The sequence below is a fragment of the Leucopleurus acutus genome (assembly GCF_964270905.1).
Source record: "Leucopleurus acutus genome assembly, chromosome: 10".
In the NCBI taxonomy this organism is placed as follows: domain Eukaryota; kingdom Metazoa; phylum Chordata; class Mammalia; order Artiodactyla; family Delphinidae; genus Leucopleurus; species Leucopleurus acutus.
This window is the reverse complement of record NC_139153.1, coordinates 47,850,652-47,868,466: the sequence shown is the minus strand read 5'-3', so window position 1 is coordinate 47,868,466 and position 17,815 is coordinate 47,850,652. Positions and strand designations below refer to the sequence as shown.

At 41.0% G+C, this 17,815-nt stretch overlaps 1 protein-coding gene across 2 annotated transcripts in view; it reads left to right on the top strand.

The window, feature by feature from the left end:
• The first annotated feature begins 544 nt into the window (after nt 1-544).
• Nucleotides 545-17,815, top strand: part of ZNF445 (zinc finger protein 445) — a 28,942-nt gene continuing 11,671 nt past the window's right edge. For both annotated transcript variants that reach the window (XM_082848555.1, XM_082848554.1), the window contains exon 1: nt 545-623. The gene's annotated coding sequence lies outside the window, so the exon portion shown is untranslated. The remainder of the gene's footprint in view (nt 624-17,815) is intronic.

Genomic DNA, 17,815 nt, shown 5'->3' with positions numbered 1-17,815 from the left:
AGTTGAATTTTGTTAACGGGAGAAAACAGCTGAAAGCTGTGGCCAGGAAAAATTTTGTGTGCCTGTGGACTGGGAATGAGCAAGTGTCCCTGGTTGTGGTGGTGATGGGGGAAGGGACGGTCCTGAACGGAGTCTTCCTTAGGATTTGGTTCCCCTCCTTGAACGGGGCCCCAGAGGGTAATGAGTGGCCCCCTTTACACTCCTCCTGGCCAGCCTGGTCATCTAGATCTTGCTGGTCCCTGATTTGACCCCTGGCTTTGATCCTGTTCTTCCCTGGGGGGAGGGAGCCCTGTTGGGATGACCTGCACACAAATGGGGAGGGGTGTAGGAAAACAGGATAAGACGGATGGAGCTCTGGGGTAACAAGAGAAGGCAGGCGCCCAGTGGGTTAGGTGGGGTGTGTGGGGACCACCTCCTGGGTTGGGCTCAGAGGTCGTCCAGCAGGGCACTTGGTCCCGGGAGAAGCCGAGACGTCGGCCCTCCCAGCTTCCTAGAGAGGCCGAGAGGCCCGGGGCGGTGACGCGCTTGCGCGATACGGGCCAGCGGAGAGCCGGGCGCGGGGCTACTGGCGCGGCCTGGGCCGTGTGGTCAGGGCACCTAGGAGCTCGCGGCCGCGGGAGTCGGTGAGTGGGGCGGCAGGGCGGCGGGGCGGCGGGGCGGCGTTGGGGGGAGCGGGGCGGCGGGGGTTGTCTTGGGGGCGCGGGGTTCCCGGCGGGCGGCCGGTGAGGCTCGGCCTGGAGGCTGCGCCCGGGCTGGGGTCTGGCCTGGGAGCCCAGCCGCCGCGGTGAGGGCGTATCTGCCTGCGCTTCGCTGCCCGGGGCGGGAATCTGGAGTAATGGTTTCTGTGTTTTATCACTTCTTCCAATTATGCAAACAAAGCGTATTCATAACATGTAATTAGATGACGCGGGTGAGCGTTAGAAAAGTGAAAGTACCCGCAATCCGTTGTTTTCGTTCGGAGGCTTCCTGACCTTTTAAAATTTGTGCACGATTATGCAAACTCTTATACATGTACAAATATATATTTTTAAGAAGTGGGATTATTTTACTGGTTTTTAAAGATATATAATCCATATATTTTATTTTTAATTAAAAAAATTGAGGTGTAATCCACATAGAACAACATAGTGGTTTTAGGTGTACAACATGATTCCGTATTTGTATACTGTTGCTTTTAAAAAGCTTTTTTTAGTAGTATTGTGATAAAATGCACATAACATTTACCACACGATACATAAAAATTGATCATTTAAGCCATTTAAAAATGTATAATTCAGTGGCATTATGTACATTCATATTATTGCTTTTTGAAAATTATATCGTCTTCAACTTGTGGAATGCATTTGTTCATATATTGGTTAAATTTGGGGCCAGCAGTGTGACACCACTGAGACATATTTTTGCAAGTATAATTAAAAAAAAACATTTTGTTTTCCATAGTACACATTACATGAGCTGTAAATGCTCAACAAGTGATGTGTATTAGGTTGATTGTTTTCAGAATGAAAGAGTACTATATAAAATACAGTTTTTAAACACAAGGTAAAGCTGTAACCTAAAACCACTCTACTGTCTTCTCACTTATATTGGCCTAAGAAATCAGAGAATGTTCACCTTCTTAAAAGTGTGGCGCAGTGGTTGAGAGCCCGCCTGCCAATGCAGGGGACACGGGTTCGTGCCCCGGTCCGGGAAGATCCCACATGCCGCAGAGCGGCTGGGCCCGTGAGCCATGGCCGCCGAGCCTGCGCATCCGGAGCCTGTGCTCCGCAACGGGAGAGGCCACAACAGTGAGAGGCCCTCGTACCACACACACACACACACACACACACACACAAACCCTTTTTATTTTGAATAATTGCAGACACAAGAGGGTGTCAGGAGTTCCCTTATATCTTTACTTGGTTTACCTAAGGTAATGTCTTGCATAACTACAGTACAGTCATCAAACTTAAAAAATTTGCAGGGATCCAATACTATTAATTAAACTGCTGATTTATCCAGAGTTCATCACTGTCTCGCTAATGTTCTTTTTCTGTTCCAGGATCCAGTCTACAATCCCTTATTCCATTTAGTTATCACGTCTTCTAGTCTCCTTCAGTCTGTGACAGTTCCTCAGTTTTACTTGTTTTTCATGATTTTGAAGTATTTTGTATTTGTAATTTTAGAGTGACCCTCTCGATTTGGTTTTGTCAGATGTTCTGCTTAGATTGAGGATGATATCGATAGGTCTTCTTACTGGTATACTACTCTCTTTGTTTTTGGTTGTGTGGGGTCTTAGTTGCGGCTCGTGGGCTCCTTAGTTGTGGCAGGCGGGCTCCTTAGTTGCAACTCGCCAGCTCCTTAGTTGTGGCATGTGAACTCTTAGTTGTGGCATGCATGTGGGATCTAGTTCCCTGACCAGGGATCGAGCCCCAACCCCCTGCATTGGGAGCGCGGAGTCTTATCCACTGCGCCACTAGGGCAGTCACTAAATTATTCTAACTTTGGCCATTGGGAACTCTTTCAAGTTGGCTCCTGTTTCCCCTTACATGCTCCTTTCCTTTTTTGTGTCTTTCTCTGATTTTCAGGCACCACAAGCTATTCATCTTGTATTTTCACCTCCCCCAGCCCTGGAATCAACCATTTCTGCAAGGATTCCTGGTTTCGTTTATTGTAGAATGGTATTGAGAAACCAAATTTTGGGCACTAGGTTGAGTTCATTTCTTAATTGGCAAATTGGTATAAATATTATTTTAACATTTTAAATGTGTACTAGAAGCAATCTTTCTTTAGTGGCAATTGTCTTAGAAACTTGTTTGTTTATTATTAGTGTATAAAATAAACCTTATGTACCCTCTCACTGGCAGGAAAAAGATGAAAACAAGAGATTACTTAATGGGGATTTTAAAAGGAAATCAAAATTACATTGCATATTGCTTTGCAATGTTGTGTTGCTTTCTGCTGTGTAACAGGGTGAATCAGCTGTATGTATACATGTGTGCCCATATCCCCTCCCTCTTGCGTGAGCAAATATTTATTGATTACCTATTGTGTGTCAGGTAATGGGGACCTATTGTAATAAATATGGCAGTTCAGAATCCTAATCTTATGAAGTTTACACTGTAATTGGGGAAAAAGGGAACAATAGGCACATCATTGAAATTTCTGAATATATTACCTAAAAGGTATGTAACCTAAAAGGTATGTAAGAAAGAAAACAGAAATTCATAGAACACCAATGACTTAGATATAATTTAAAAATAATCCTTCTTTGACATATCTGTTGACATAGCATTTCTTAAAGATGTGTCATACTGAAAAATGGGGAATACTATAGTGCCATTCTATTGGCAGATACTCCTGGAGATTCCCAATTAATATATTACCAGGCTCTGAAAAGTTCTGAAAGTAAGATATGTTTCATTTTCTTTAAGCTTTCCAAAGCTTGTATTTTTTTTTAACAAATGCAGCTCTGTAGTTTTTACCAGATCATATAAAAATGTATTTGAAATACTATCATAAAGAACAGTATAAAGAAGCAAATATAAATCATCTGAAGTCACACCATCCTGAGATAACCACATAAACATTTTGCTGCTGCCGTTCCTTTCTTTCATCCCTCCACATCTGTATAACGACACAGTCAAATGTGTATTTAGAGATTGTTCTAAAATACTGTCCTTATTGTATATGCACTTTTCTCTTTTTTCCTTTTCTCTCACCTCTCCATCCTCCATCCTCCATCCTGAAAATCACTATTAAGGATCTGGCTGTTACTTTGTTCCATATTCATATTATCATGTACAAGTTTTTTGTGTAAGAAGATGTTAAATGGGATTGGTCCTGTACTCGGAGTGGGCTGAAACCCTAAACAGAAATGGTGAATGATAAGTGTCAAAACATTCTAACCATTTTTAGAGAGAGGCCCCAGACGCATTTTCACGTGACTTATTAAAAGGTGAACAAAATTGGGCCTGTGAATCTTAGTCACCCCCCAACTTGAGCCTATGTGTGAATACTTATTTATATGAAGAGTGTTGGTTGGCCTGACAGTGAGCCAGCATTTCCTCTTCCTCATATAGCAGGGGATGCTCTCTTCCCAGGTGCCAATCCAAGTGCAAGAGTAGGGAGTGAGGAAGGCAGTAATAAAGTCCTTTGAGAAGATTAAAGGAGGCTTGCATAAGAAGATTCTGCCATGTTATTTTCTGACTGGATGCTTGTTGACCTAAGGAAACTAACTCATCAGCCCAGCCAGCACCACATCCACTTCTATTTACAAAAGAATTCTGAGAATATTATATAGTCCTACAAGAGTTTGGGGAATATGCCATAAAATCAGAGGCTGCTAAAATTCCCCTGACATCAGCATAAGAAGAGAAGATTGTGATGGGAGTAAAGTACACTTCCACAGATGTGGGGCAAGAGGGTAAGTTTTCCGTAAGTCAAATGATACCATAGATGTAAGTAGGCTGAAGCTGCCTTAAAAGAATCCCCTTTCAGGGTACCTGGCAGAAGGAAACGACCCCAAATATAAATCCTTTGAAAAGGAGGTAAGAGAAAAATTTAAAAGGATAAACCAAAAGTGCATCACGCGGGCTTCCCTGGTGGCTCAGTGGTTGAGCGTCTGCCTGCCGATGCAGGGGACGCGGGTTCGTGCCCCGGTCCGGGAAGATCCCACATGCCGCGGAGTGGCTGGGCCCGTGAGCCATGGCAGCTGAGCCTGCGCGTCCGGAGCCTGTGCTCTGCAGCGGGAGAGGCCACAACAGTGAGAGGCCCGCGTACCGCAAAAACAAAACAAAACAAAAGTGCATCACTCAAATTAGGAAAAGGTGGACTATAAAAGGCCACTTCATCAAGGTGCCTGGGGTAGGGGTGCCAACGAAGAATCTACAAATGCATTCTCAAGAGGAGCTAGCAGCAGTTGGATGTCTGCCATAACAGACAGCATATAAGAGCCAAGAAAGAACTCCAGACAGCATCAGATTTTGCCTGGTTGCCTCTCATTTCTTTTCCCTGCTCTGACACTGGAAGAATCAGCAAGAAAGTGAGGAAGGCAAGCAGAACAAGATAGAAAAACAGTGAAAGAATAGATGATACTGCATCACTACTCACCCTGTCCCTTCTCATCTTCCTCACTGCCGCTTTGCAGAAGTAAGAATCCAGCCTGAGCTAGGGGTAAGGGAGAAGATTTGAATTGGTTGAGAGATTGAAGTTTTGGTATTAAGTTAGACTGGGTTTTTTATCTTTTTAAAGAAATATTTATTTATTTATTTGGCTGCCTCAGGTCTTAGTTGCAGCACACAGGATCTTTGTTGCCGCACCTTTTTAGTTGCAGAATGCAGGATCTTTAGTTGCGGCATGCAGGATCTAGTTCCCTGACCAGGGATCGAACTTGGGCCCCTTGCGTTGGGAGTGCAGAGTCTTAGCTACTGGCCCGTCAGGGAAGTCCCGGTTTTTTATTATCTTAAAAAATGGGTGGAACTGCCAAGAGATCTGAGATCAAGATTAATTCAGGGACAAGGAATATCCCAGAAAGTCTGTTTGGTCATCAGTGGAGAAAAGTAAGTTATTTCCTTTTTCATTCCCTTGAGACTATCACATTTAATAAATAATATATAGATAGATACATATAGATATCTTGTATGTATATATCGTGTGTGTATCACTATTAAATATATAAAATGCAAAAAAAATTACATTGCATATAAGATGGTAGAGCAAAATGACAGAAAGAAGAAAATGTCCCTGAAAAATGCCCATATGCTTGCTTGGGATTTCCCCTGTTCTTTTTTTTATACATTTATTTATTTACTTTTGGCTGCGTTGAGTCTTCGTTGCTTCGCGCAGGCTTTCTCTAGTTGCGGTGAGCGGGGGCTACTCTTCGTTGCAGTGGGCGGGCCTCTCATCTCACTGGGGTCTCTTGTTGTGGAGCACGGGCTCTAGGCGCGTGGGCTCAGTAGTTGTGGTGCACAGGCCTAGTTGCTCCGCGGCATGTGGGATCTTCCCGGACCAGGGCTCGAACCTGTGTCTCCTGCATTGGCAGGCAGATTCTTAACTACTGTGCCACCAGGGAAGTCCTCCCCTGTTCTTTTGAAAGCCATTTTCATTTGGGAATGAAACTGGGCGGAGGGATGAAGCTCGGGGGGAGAAGAGGCCTGCTCCATCTCAGGTTGCTCCCCAGGCCTGGGGGCTCCCATTTGTGGTATAATCTTAACAAGTTGATGAATGAACCTTTTCTTCTGTCCTCAGAAGCTAGTTGGGACCTGGAAGGAACCCTGAGGCATTAGGATACCTGAATTTAATTGGGCAGTTTCAGCTCATTGGCCCCATCTCTTTACTATGCTGTGGGGCTTTCATTCAGACTTCGAAAGGCCCAGGAGGTCATTAACTATTTTTTTTCTTTTAAAGGAATGGTTTTCTTTTTTTTTTTTTTTTAATTTTTTTTGGCTGTGTCGGGTCTTAGTTGTGACATGTGGGATCTTTGTCTCAGCATGTAGGAATTGTGGTGCACGGGCTTCTCTCTAGTTGTGGCGCTCGGGCTCCATGGCGCGTGGGCTCTCTAGTTGTGGCGTGTGGGCTTAGTTGCCCCGCGGCATGTGAGATCTTAGTTCCTTGACCAGGGATTGAACCATCGTCCCCTGCATTGGAAGGCGGATTCTTTAACACTGGACCACCGGGGAAGTCCCAGGAAGTCACTAATTTTATCCATGTTCATGGTTGCAGGGGCTGGGCTCAGAGGGCTGGAATCTTTTGCCACATTCACAGACAGTTGCCCTCATTTTTCTGTTGGTCCGTCTTCTCATCACCTCTTTACAAATACTTCACTGACCTCTTCGGACATTTCTGCAGCAGCTGCTTCAGAACAGGTCAGCTTGGAGGCTTATGTTTGGTGCTGATTTTCCCGTGGGTCTCAATTTCCTGAGATAGGTCAGTGCCATTTACATTTCCCGCTGGGTGCGTTTCTTCAAAATATTTCTCTCTGGTCTCCAGTTCATTCTGTTGCGTCTCACTCCCGGATTTCTCTGCACCTGAGTGTCTTTCTCTTCCCCAGTCTTTCTGCAAGTTTGGCTGGAAAGTCTCTCGCCTCTTTCTCTGACTCTCAGCTCCCTCCTGAGCAGCTCCCGTTGGTGCTGCTGCGGCTCAGCAAGGCTGGAGCCTGCCCCTGCCGCTCCGGAGGCACCTTTCCTCTTCAGCTTCCCCTTGTTGTGTCTTCAAGTCTCTTTTTATAGGCCTTCAGTTATGTACCTTATCACTTCTCAGTTTTTCTTTGCTTTTGTTTTCTCTGTGTACTTATTTTCCTTACCCCATCCCCTTCTTTCGCAGCAAAGCTTCATTTCTCTGCCAAAACTTCAGCAGCTTCGTCAGCACGCATGATCCCAAAGTAGTTCTTCAATTGATTCTCCATCCCCTTGTAGCAGCACTGCAGTTTCTTTTATCTGGATGATGGTGGTGATATTGAATAATAGCCTCCGAACTGAGAAGAAACTTTTGAGACCAAAACGTGAAGCAGGCAACTCCATGAAGTATAATTATGATGTTTATTGTGGGTACTTACATAGGGGCAGTACGGGCGGACAACCACCAGAGGCATTTGTAGCTGAACTCTATGCTGCCAGAAGGGGCGTGGGGGAATTCATTTATTTATTTTTAAAAAATGTTTTCTTATTTATTTATTTTTGGCTGCACTGGGTCTTTGTTGCTGTGCGCAGGCTTACTCTAGTTGCGGAGAGCCAGGGCTACTCTTCGTTGTGGTGTGCTGGCTTCTCATTGCGGTGGCTTCTCTTGTTGCAGAGCACGGGCTCTAGAGCACAGGCTCAGTAGTTGTGGCACACAGGCTTAGTTGCTTTGCGGCATGTGGGATCTTCCTGGCCCATGGCTCGAACCCGTGTCCCCTGTATTGGCAGGCGGATTCTTAACCACTGCACCACCAGGGAAGCTCTGGCATGGGGGAATTTAAAGGGACCAAAGCTAAAGATAGAATCTGACTACTAAGCGAGAATCACATTCGTGCCAGTGGGAACTGGGGGTTTCTCCTCCCTTCTGAGGTCTCATGAACATTATTCCTCATGGACCATTAACCATCTGGACTAGCAAAATGCATTCTTCCAGTTTTCGTATCAGATAAAGGCAAGAATAAGAGTTCATAGGGAACTTACCTGGCTTTGGGTGCATTCCTTGTGAGTAGGCTAAAGCTCAGCAAGGGGACTGTGGGCCTAAGATGGAGCTGACAAAGTGAAGTCAGTGTGGTCCAGCCACATAGATGGCATGCTTTCTTCATCCCATCTCAGTTTACAGTCATCTGTTTGGAGAGTCCTAGCAGTACTTGCTGAGTTCAGGAGATGTTTGTAGGTGATGATGGCTTCTGGTTGAAGTAACGGTTTCTTTAAATTTTCTTAACAGTGGTGGGAGGTGGAAGGTTCCACCCTTTCAGGGGAAGATGACCATCATCTGTGACTTGGTGCACTGAGTAGTGGGGCCACTTTACAACAGGTGCCAAGGTCTGCAGTCTACCTCATACTTCAGTTGGAGGACGGAGGGAATGAAAAGTGCCCATTGAACTGAGAAGATAGCTTAAGACTGAAAAAGAAGGCAGGCAGCTCCATATAATCAATGGATCAGTTTATTAGAGGGTAATTTACTCACATGGTGAGATCAGGTGGGTGAACTAGAAGCATTTGCAGCTGCACTCCGCACCACTGAGGGGCCTCTGGGACAGTTTTATTGTTAACCTAGGTATGGGGGGGGGGTATGTGCTTGGAAATAGGAAGTGCATTTCTTTTTTCTTTTTTTTTCCGGGAAGTGCATTTCTAAGTCAAGTTTTATGAATGGGTAACTCGTCTGGTGGGCGATGGGAATGTGTCAGTGAAGGTCTTCATCGCTGTTTGGAGACTGTTAGAGCATAGAGGCCACCTGGAACTAAGGATCCTAAAACGATATCTATTAACTACAAAGCCCTTGATGACAGAAAAGTGATTTTACCTCATAGTACAGTCACAGGAAGGGTCACTGGAGGGGCAGGAGGAATTGAATGGGCCCCTGATGGTGGCAGTTATGCTAACAGCCATATATACTTCTTTGTAGACTCTTGGTTTGATTTGTTTTAATATGCTCTTTCTTGCTTTTTTCTTTTGCATGTTGTGGTTTTGGGCAGCATTTTACTCTCTTTTGTTCTCTACCTCAGTTGTCAACTTTTGTCTTACTTTGTTCTCAGTTCAACCAGCCTTCTTTGGTTTGGTTGTTGACTCAGTGGCTAAAACAGAAGAAGGGTCAGCAGGGTTTCTTTTCCCTTTTGCAGTTACTTGAGCTGCAGCCACCATCTACATACAACTGCCCTTCAAGGACATGTAACCTATTCTGCTGAGTGCCCACCTTTTCAGTCCTGGGAGCTGGTACTCAGTACCTTTTTTTTTTTTAATTGGCTGCACCCCGTGGCATGCGGGATCTTAGTTCCTTAGTTTCCTGACCAGGGATTGAACCTGGTCAGTGAAAGCGTCCAGTCCTAACCACTGGACCTCCAGGGAATTCCAGTTGCTTTGTTTTTTAAGCAGAATTATTTATCACTTTGCTGATTATAAAAATAATGTACAATTCAGGGAACATAGACAAATAGGAATGGAAAGCCCTCTAGTCCCACTTGCCAGAGGAGATTAACTGCTGAAAACACTTTGGTGGCCAAGGCTTAGGAACTTTTTTGTGCCTATGCAAACTGTGCTTTATTTTTATTTTGTTTAAGACATAAGTGAGCTCATAAGTATAATTTCTAAAACTTGCCTCTTAATTTACTTTTTTGGGGGGGAAATTGGGAAAAGACAAAAAATACAAAGAAGAAAATAACAGGCAGGCGTATTTCCAACACACAGGAGTAACCTCTTCTAACATTTCGGCATATTTGCAGTCATCATTGTACAATCTTAAAAGAAAAAGAGACCTTGAACATAAATGTTGTGTTAAAAAAATCAAATCACTACAAATAAAGTCTCCCTTTAACTGTTATTTCCAACCTCTCCACTTCCACAATCAGTAGGAGTTTTTGTAAATCTTTTTAGGCCATTTAAAAACCTTTCGAAAAAAATAAAAAATAAAAACCTTTCGAGTGCTTTTATGTACATCAGATCTAAGAAATTTAAACATAAATATGATTTTAGGTTTTTTCTCCAATTATACCTAAGTTCTTTTTAACTTAGCATACGTTTTTGATACTGTTGGGAAAAGCAGTCAGGCGCAGCTGCTTCTCTCTAGCATAACTCTGCAAGAGTAGCCCTGGCTGAGGACATTTTCTTGCAAAGAAATCAAGAGCCCTCATAGCCTGTGCTGTGCTTAGCCTTTTGAGGGACTATCTTTACCTGTTCAGTGCTTAATGTGTACCCCTTTTTTCTTCTTTTTTTTTGGAGAATTATGTTTTTTAAAAAAAATTATTTTATTTTATTTTTGGCTGCGTTGGGTCTTTGTTGCTGCGCGCAGGCTTTTCTCTGGTTGCGGTGAGTGGGGGATACTCTTCGTTGTGGTGCGTGGGCTTCTCTTGTTGCTGAGCACGGGCCCTAGGCATGTGGGCTTCAGTAGTTGTGGCATGTGGGCCCAGTAGTTGTGGCTCGCAGGCTCTAGAGTGCAGGCTCAGTAGTTGTGGCGCACGGGCTTAGTTGCTTTGCGGCATGTGGGATCTTCCCAGACCAGGGCTCGAACCCGTGTCCCCTGCATTGGTAGGTGGGTTGTTAACTACTGTGCCACAAGGGAAGCCCCCCTTTTTTCTTCTTAGGTGCATGTGTCAGTGGCCCCCAGGCCCTCCCTTGCTTTCTGTATTTCAGACCCCATGGGTAAGGGGCCAAGGTCCTTCTACTGTATCATGAAGGGTGGTGCTGCTATCTGTTCCACCTGCATGGCTTTGGCTGCGAAGTGGATCCGTTGGTCATGGGGGACCAATGGTTTGCAGGGGGTTGAATCATGTACACTTTGTTTTCTTCTCTTGCTCTAAGCGAACACTGTATCACTTGAGCCTCGTGTGTGTGTTGTCTGTTCTCAGGAACTTAGAATTACGCTCTGTCTCTTCTGTGGGTGGCATTGATCTGCTTTTTAACCTTGGCTGCATAGCTTGACCACCCAGTGAACAGTGAAACAATTGTATTGTTTCTTAAAGGTCTTGTACAGTCTTTTAAATTGTTGTATGGTATTTCATCCTATAAAGTGCTACACTTTTATTTAGTTGTATTGATGGGCAAGTAGGTCATTTCCAATATTGTGTTATTACAAAGAGTACTCTAGTGAACACCTGTGTAAATGCCTCAATACCTGTGCAAGTGTTTTTCCAGGGAGCTTCCTAGAACTGAAATTTCAGGGGCAGAGGTAATATGACTTTTTAGCTTCACTGTAGACTTTCAAACTACTTTTCCTAGTGGCTGTAAACATTTACACTTCTGTCCAGTGGTTTGTGCTTTTGTTCTTTTTTTTTGGACAAGAGGTTTTAAAATACTGACATAGTCATATATCACCCTTTTTCCTTTGTTTCCTTAAGAAATCCTTGCTTACCCCAGGGCTCTTACTCCTTTTTGTTTGTTTTAATATTAATTTATTTATTTATTTGGCTGCATCAGGTCTTTGTTGCGGCACACAGGATCTTTAGTCGCGGTATGCGAACTCTTAGTTGTGGCATGTGGGATCTAATTTCCTGACCAGGGATCGAACCCAGACCCCCTGCATTGGGAGCATGGAGTTTTAGCCATTGGACTGCCAGGGAAGTCCCTGTTTGTTTTTGAAGTTAAATCTTTAGCTAGAACTCGTTTTTTGTGTGATCCCCTGCAGGTACTGAAGGATGGCTGTATCCGTCTATCTGGGAATGGAGTTGCAAGTAGTAACTGTACGTTTAACTTAATGATGCGTGACTGTTTTCCAGTGTGGCTGCACAATTTACATTTCCACCAGCAGTGTATGAGTGTTCCAGTGTTTATCTCTACATCCTTACCAACATGTTATTTTCTGACTGTTTGATTCTAGCCATCCTAGTGGATGTGAAGTGGTATCTTATTGTGGTGTTGATGTGCTTTTTCCCTGATGACTAATGTTGTTGAGGATCCTCTGTGTTTTTCAGCCATCTTTATATTTTCTTTGGAGAAATGTCTGTTAAGATGCTTTGTCTAATTTTAATTGTGTTGTCTTTTCATTATTGAATTTTAAGTTATTTATATTTTCTAGTGACAAGTCCCTTATAAGATATGTGATTTGTAAATTTTTTTTTCCCACTCTGTGGGTTGTCTTTTCACTTTCTTCATGAGACCTTTGAAGCACAAGAATTTTAATTTAGGTGAAGTCCAATTTATCTATTTTTTCTTTTTTTTGCATGTGGGATGCATTTGGTAGAATCCATTGACTAATCCATTGTCACAAAGTATTACACTTACATTTTATTATAAGAATATTATAGTTTTAGCTTCTTACATTTGGGTCTTTGATCCATTTTGAGTTAATTTTTGTATATTGTATTATGTAGGGGTCCAACTTCATTCTTATTCATATAGACATATAGTTGTCCATGTACCACTTGTTGAAAAGACTATTCTTCCTCCCTTTGTGTGGTCTTGGCACACTCGTTAAAAATAAATTGACCATAGACAATTTGTGGACTCTTAATTCTGTTTCATTGATCTTTATGTCTTTCCTTATGCCAGAACCACACTGTCTTGATGACTGCTGCTTTTTTATAAAGTAAGTTATGAAATCTATTCTCCCAGCTTACGCTTTTTAGTTTTAGTGTTTCATTTTTTTAATAGATTATACTCACTCAAAGTTATTATAAAATATTGCTGTAGTCCCTGTGCTGGACAATATATGCTTGTAGCTTATTTATTTCATACATAGTAGTTTGTACCTCTTAATCCTCTACCCCTGTCGTGCCCCTCCTCCCTTCCCTCTCCCCATTGGTAACCACAAATGTTTTCTCTGTTTCTGTTTTGTTATATTCATTTGTTTGTTTCATGTTAAATTTTAATTAATTAATTTATTTGGCCATGCCACACGGCATGTGGGATCTTAGTTCCCTTACCAGGGATCGAACCCACGCCCCCTGCATTGGAAGCTCGGAGTCTTAACCACTGGACTGCCAGGGAAGTCCCTGTTTCATTTTTTAGATTGCATATTTAAGTGATAACATACAGTATTTGTCTTTCTTTTTCTGATTTATTTCACTAAGCATAATACCCTCCAGGTCCAACCATGTTGCAAATGGCAAAATTTCATTCTTATTTATGGCTGAGCAATATTCCACATCTTCTTTATCCATTCATTTGTTGATGGACACTTAGGTTGCTTCCATGTCTTGGCTATTGTACATAATGCTTTTATAAGCACGGAGGTGCATGTATCTTTTCAAATTAGTGTTTTTGTTTTCTTTGGGTATATACCCAGGAGTGGAATTGCTGGATTATATGATGGTTCTATTTTTAGTTTTCTGAGGAACCTTCATACTGTTTTCCATGGTGGCTGCACGAATTTACATTCGCACTAACAGTGTACTAGGGTTCCACATCCTCACCAACATTTGTTATTTGTGATCTTTTTGATGATAACCATTCTGACATGTGAGGTGATATCTCATTGTGGCTTTGATTTGCCTTTTTCTGATGATTAGCAGTGTTGAACATCTTTTCATGGGCCTGTTGGCTGTCTATATGTCTTCTTTGGAAAAATGCCTATTCAGGGTTTCTGCCCATTTTTTAGTTTGGTTGTTTGTTTTTTTGACATTGAGTTGTGTGAGCTGTTTATATATTTTGGATTTTAACCCTTTATCGGTAATATCGTTTGCAAATATTTTCTTCCATTCAGTAGATTCTCTTTTCATTTTGTCAGTGGTTTCCTTTGCTGTGCAAAAGCTTCTATGTTTAATTAGGTACCATTTGTTTATTTTTGCTTTTGTTTCCTTTGCCTTAGGAGACAGATCCAAAAAAATATTGCAATGATTTATGTCAAAGAGTGTTCTTCCTATGTTTTCTTCAAGGAGATTTATGGTTTCTGATCTTAACATTTAGGTCTTTAATCCATTTTGAGTTTAATCTTTACTTCATTTTGAGTTTATTATTGTGTATGGTGTGAGAAAATGTTCTAATTTTCATTCTTCTACATGTAGCTGTCCAGTTTTCCCAGCACCACTTATTGAAGAGACTGTCTTTTTTTACATTGTATATTCTTGCCTCCTTTGCCGTAGATTATTTGATCATAAATGTGTGGGTTTATTTTTGGACTCTCTATTCTGTTCCACTGATTTATGTGTCTTGTATGTGTATGTGTGTGCACACATGTGCAGCACCATACTGTTTTGATTACTGTAGCTTTGTAGTGTACTCTTAAGTCAAGGAGCATATCTCCAACTTTGTTCTTTTTTCTCAAGATCACCTTAGCTATTTGGGATCTTCTGTGGTTTCATATAAATTTTAGGATTATTTGTTTTAGTTCTCTGAAAAATGCTGTGGGTTTTTTGATAGGGATTGCATTAAATCTGTAGCTTGCTTTAGGTAGTATGGACATTTTAATAATATTAATTCTTCCAATCCATAACCACAGGATTTCTTTCCATTCTTTGTTTCATCTTCAGTTTTCTTCAATAATGTTTTTTTTCATTAATTAATTTACTGGCTGTGTTGGGTCTTTGTTGCTGTGTGCAGGCTTTCTCTAGTTGTGGCGAGTGGGGGCTACTCTTTGTTGTGGTGCACGGACTTCTCATTGCAGTGGCTTCTCTTGTTGTGGAGCATGGGCTCTAGGCACGCAGGGCTTCAGTAGTTGTGGCATGCGGGCTCTAGAGTGCAGGCTCAGTAGTTGTGTTGCATGGGCTTAGTTGCTTCACAGCATGTGGGATCTTCCCGGACCAGGGCTTGAACCCGTGTCACCTGCATTGGCAGGCGGATTCTTAATCACTGCACCACCAGGGAAGTTCCTCAATAATGTTTTATAGTTTTCAGAGTATATAGGTCTTTCACCTCCTTGGATAAGTTTATTCCTAGGTATTTTATTCCTTTTGATGCAATTTTAAGTAAGGTTGTTTTCTTGCATTTTCTTTCTGATTCTTCATTACAAGTAAATAGAAAAGCAATAGATTTGTATATATTAATCTTGTATCCTGCAACCTTACTGAATTAATTTAGTCTAACAGTTTTTTGGTAGAAGCTTGGAGACTTTAGGGTTTTCTATATATAGTATTATGTCATCTGCAAATAGGGACATTTTTACTTCTTCCCTTCCAGTTTGGTTGCCTTTTATTTTTTTTTCTTGTCTGATTACTGTGGCTAGGATTTCCAATACTATGTTAAGTAAAAGTGGCAAGAGTGGGCATCCTTGTCTTGTTCCTGATTTTCGAGGGAAAACTTTGAGCTTTTTATCCTATGGCGTTAGCTCTGGGTATGTCATAAATGGCCTTTGTTATGTTGAGATATTTCCCTGTAAGCCAACTTTGAAGGGAATTTTTATCATGAATGGATTTAAATTTTGTCAGATGCTGTTTCTGCATCTATTGAGATCATGTGGTTTTTATTCTTTATTTTGTTAATGTGGTGTACCTCATTTATTGATTTACGGATGTTGAGCCATCCTTGCATCCCTGGAATAAATCCCATTTGATCATGGTGTGTGATCCTTTTTATATATTGTTGAATTTGGTTTGCTCATATTTTGTTGAGGATTTTTGTGTCTAGGTTCATCAGAGATACTGGCCTGTAATTTTCCTTTTTTGGTAGTGTCTCTGTCTGGTTTTGGTATCAGGGTAATGTTGGCATTGTACAATGAATTTGGGAGTGTTCTCTCCTCTTCAAAAGTTTGAGAGGAATAGGTATTAGCTCTTCTTTATATGTTTGGTAGAATTCCCCTGTGAAGCCATCCAGTCCCAAGATTTTGTTTGTTGGGAGTTTTTTGATTTCTAATTTAATTTCACTACTAGCGATTGGTTTGTTCAGATTGTCTGTTTATGATTCAGCCTTGGAAGAGTGTAGGTTTCTAGAAATTTATCCATTTCTTCTAGGTTGTCCAGTTTGTTGGCATGTAACTTTTTGTAGTATTCTCTTAGGATTTTTTTGCATCTCTGTGATATCGGTTGTAGTTTCTCCTCTTTCATTTATTATTTTGTTTTCTTGGGTCTTTTCCCTTTTTTTGTTAAAGAGCCTGGTTAAAGGCTTATCAGTTTTGTTTATCTTTTCAAAAAAAAACCCAGACAGTTCTTAGTTTTATTGATCTTTTCTGTTGTTTTAAATCTCAATTTTATTTATTTTCTCTCTGGTCTTTATTATTATTTCTTTTCTTCTGCTGATTTTGGGCTTCATTTATTCTTCTTTTTCTAATTCCTTTAGATGGTAAGTTTGGTTGTTTGAGATTTTTCTTGTTTCTTGAGATAGGCCTGTATTGCTGTAAACAACTGCTTTATCTGTGTCTCATAGATTTCGGAAAGTTGTGTTTTTATTTTTATTTGTCTCAAGGTACTTTCAGATGTTCTCTTTGATTTCTTCTTTGACCCATTGGTTTTTTAGTAGCATGTTTAGTCTCCACATGTTTGTATTTTTCCCATTTTTCTTCTTGTAATTGATTTCTAGTTTCATATCATTGTGATTGGAAAAAATGCTTGATATACTTTCTGTCCTCTTAAATTTGTTAAGAGTGTTTTGTGGTTTAGCATGTGATCCATCCTGGAGAATGTTCCATGTACACTTGAAAAGAATGTGTATTGTGTTGGTTTTGATGGAATGTACTATAGATATCTATTAAGTCCAGTTGGTCTAATGTGTCATTTAATACCACTCTTTGTTGATTTTATGTCTAGGTGATCTGCCCATTGATGTAAGTGGGGTGTTAAAGTCCCCTACTGTTATTGTATTACTGTCAATTTCTCCCTTTATGTCTGTTAATATTTGCTTTTTGTATTTAGGTGGTCATATATTGGGTACATATATGTTAACGAATGAATGTTATATCTTTTTTTTTTTTTGGCTGCGCCGTGTGGCTTGCGTGATTGTAGTTTCCTGACCAGGGATTGAACCCACGCCATCGGCAGTGAAAGTCCTAACCACTGGACTGCCAGGGAATTCCCACATATCTTCTTCTTGTATTGATTCCTTTATTATTGTGTAATGTCCGTCTTTGTCATTCGTTATAGACATTGTTTTAAAGTCTACTTTGTCTGATATGAGTATAGCTGCCTCAGCTTTCTTGTCGTCTCCACTTGCTTGAAATATCTTTTTCCATCCCCTCATTTTCAGTCTGTGGTGTCTTTAGCTGTGAAATGAGTCTCTTATAGGCAGCATATAGATGGATCTTGTTTTTATATTCAATTAGCCACCTTTTGTCTTTCGATTGGAGCATTTAGTCCATTGACATTTAAAGTGATTATTGATAAGTATATACTTTTTGCCATTTTGTTAACTTGTTTTCTTGTTTTTTGTAGTTCTTCTTTGTTCTATTCTTCTGTTCATTTCTTTCTTTGTGGTTTGATGATTTTCTTTAGTAGTATTCTTGTGTTCCTTTCTTTCTAGTATTTGTATATCTATTATAGGTTATTGATTTGTGGTTATCATGGGGTTCATATATGTTGACCTGTAACTATATCTACTTGTTTTAAACTGATAATCATTTAAGTTCAAAATACATTCTAAACGATTTATATTTTTCATTCCCCTCCCCCACATTTTGTTTTTGATTTCATATTTTACATCCATGTTTCTCCCTTAACTGTTTACTGTAGTTACAGTTGATTTTACAATTTTTGTCTTTTAATCTTTGTGCTAGCTTATTTAAGTGGTTGATCCTCAGCCTTTACTATATATTTGCCTTTACTAGTGGGGTTTTTCCTTTCCTATATATGTATTTTAAAATTTAT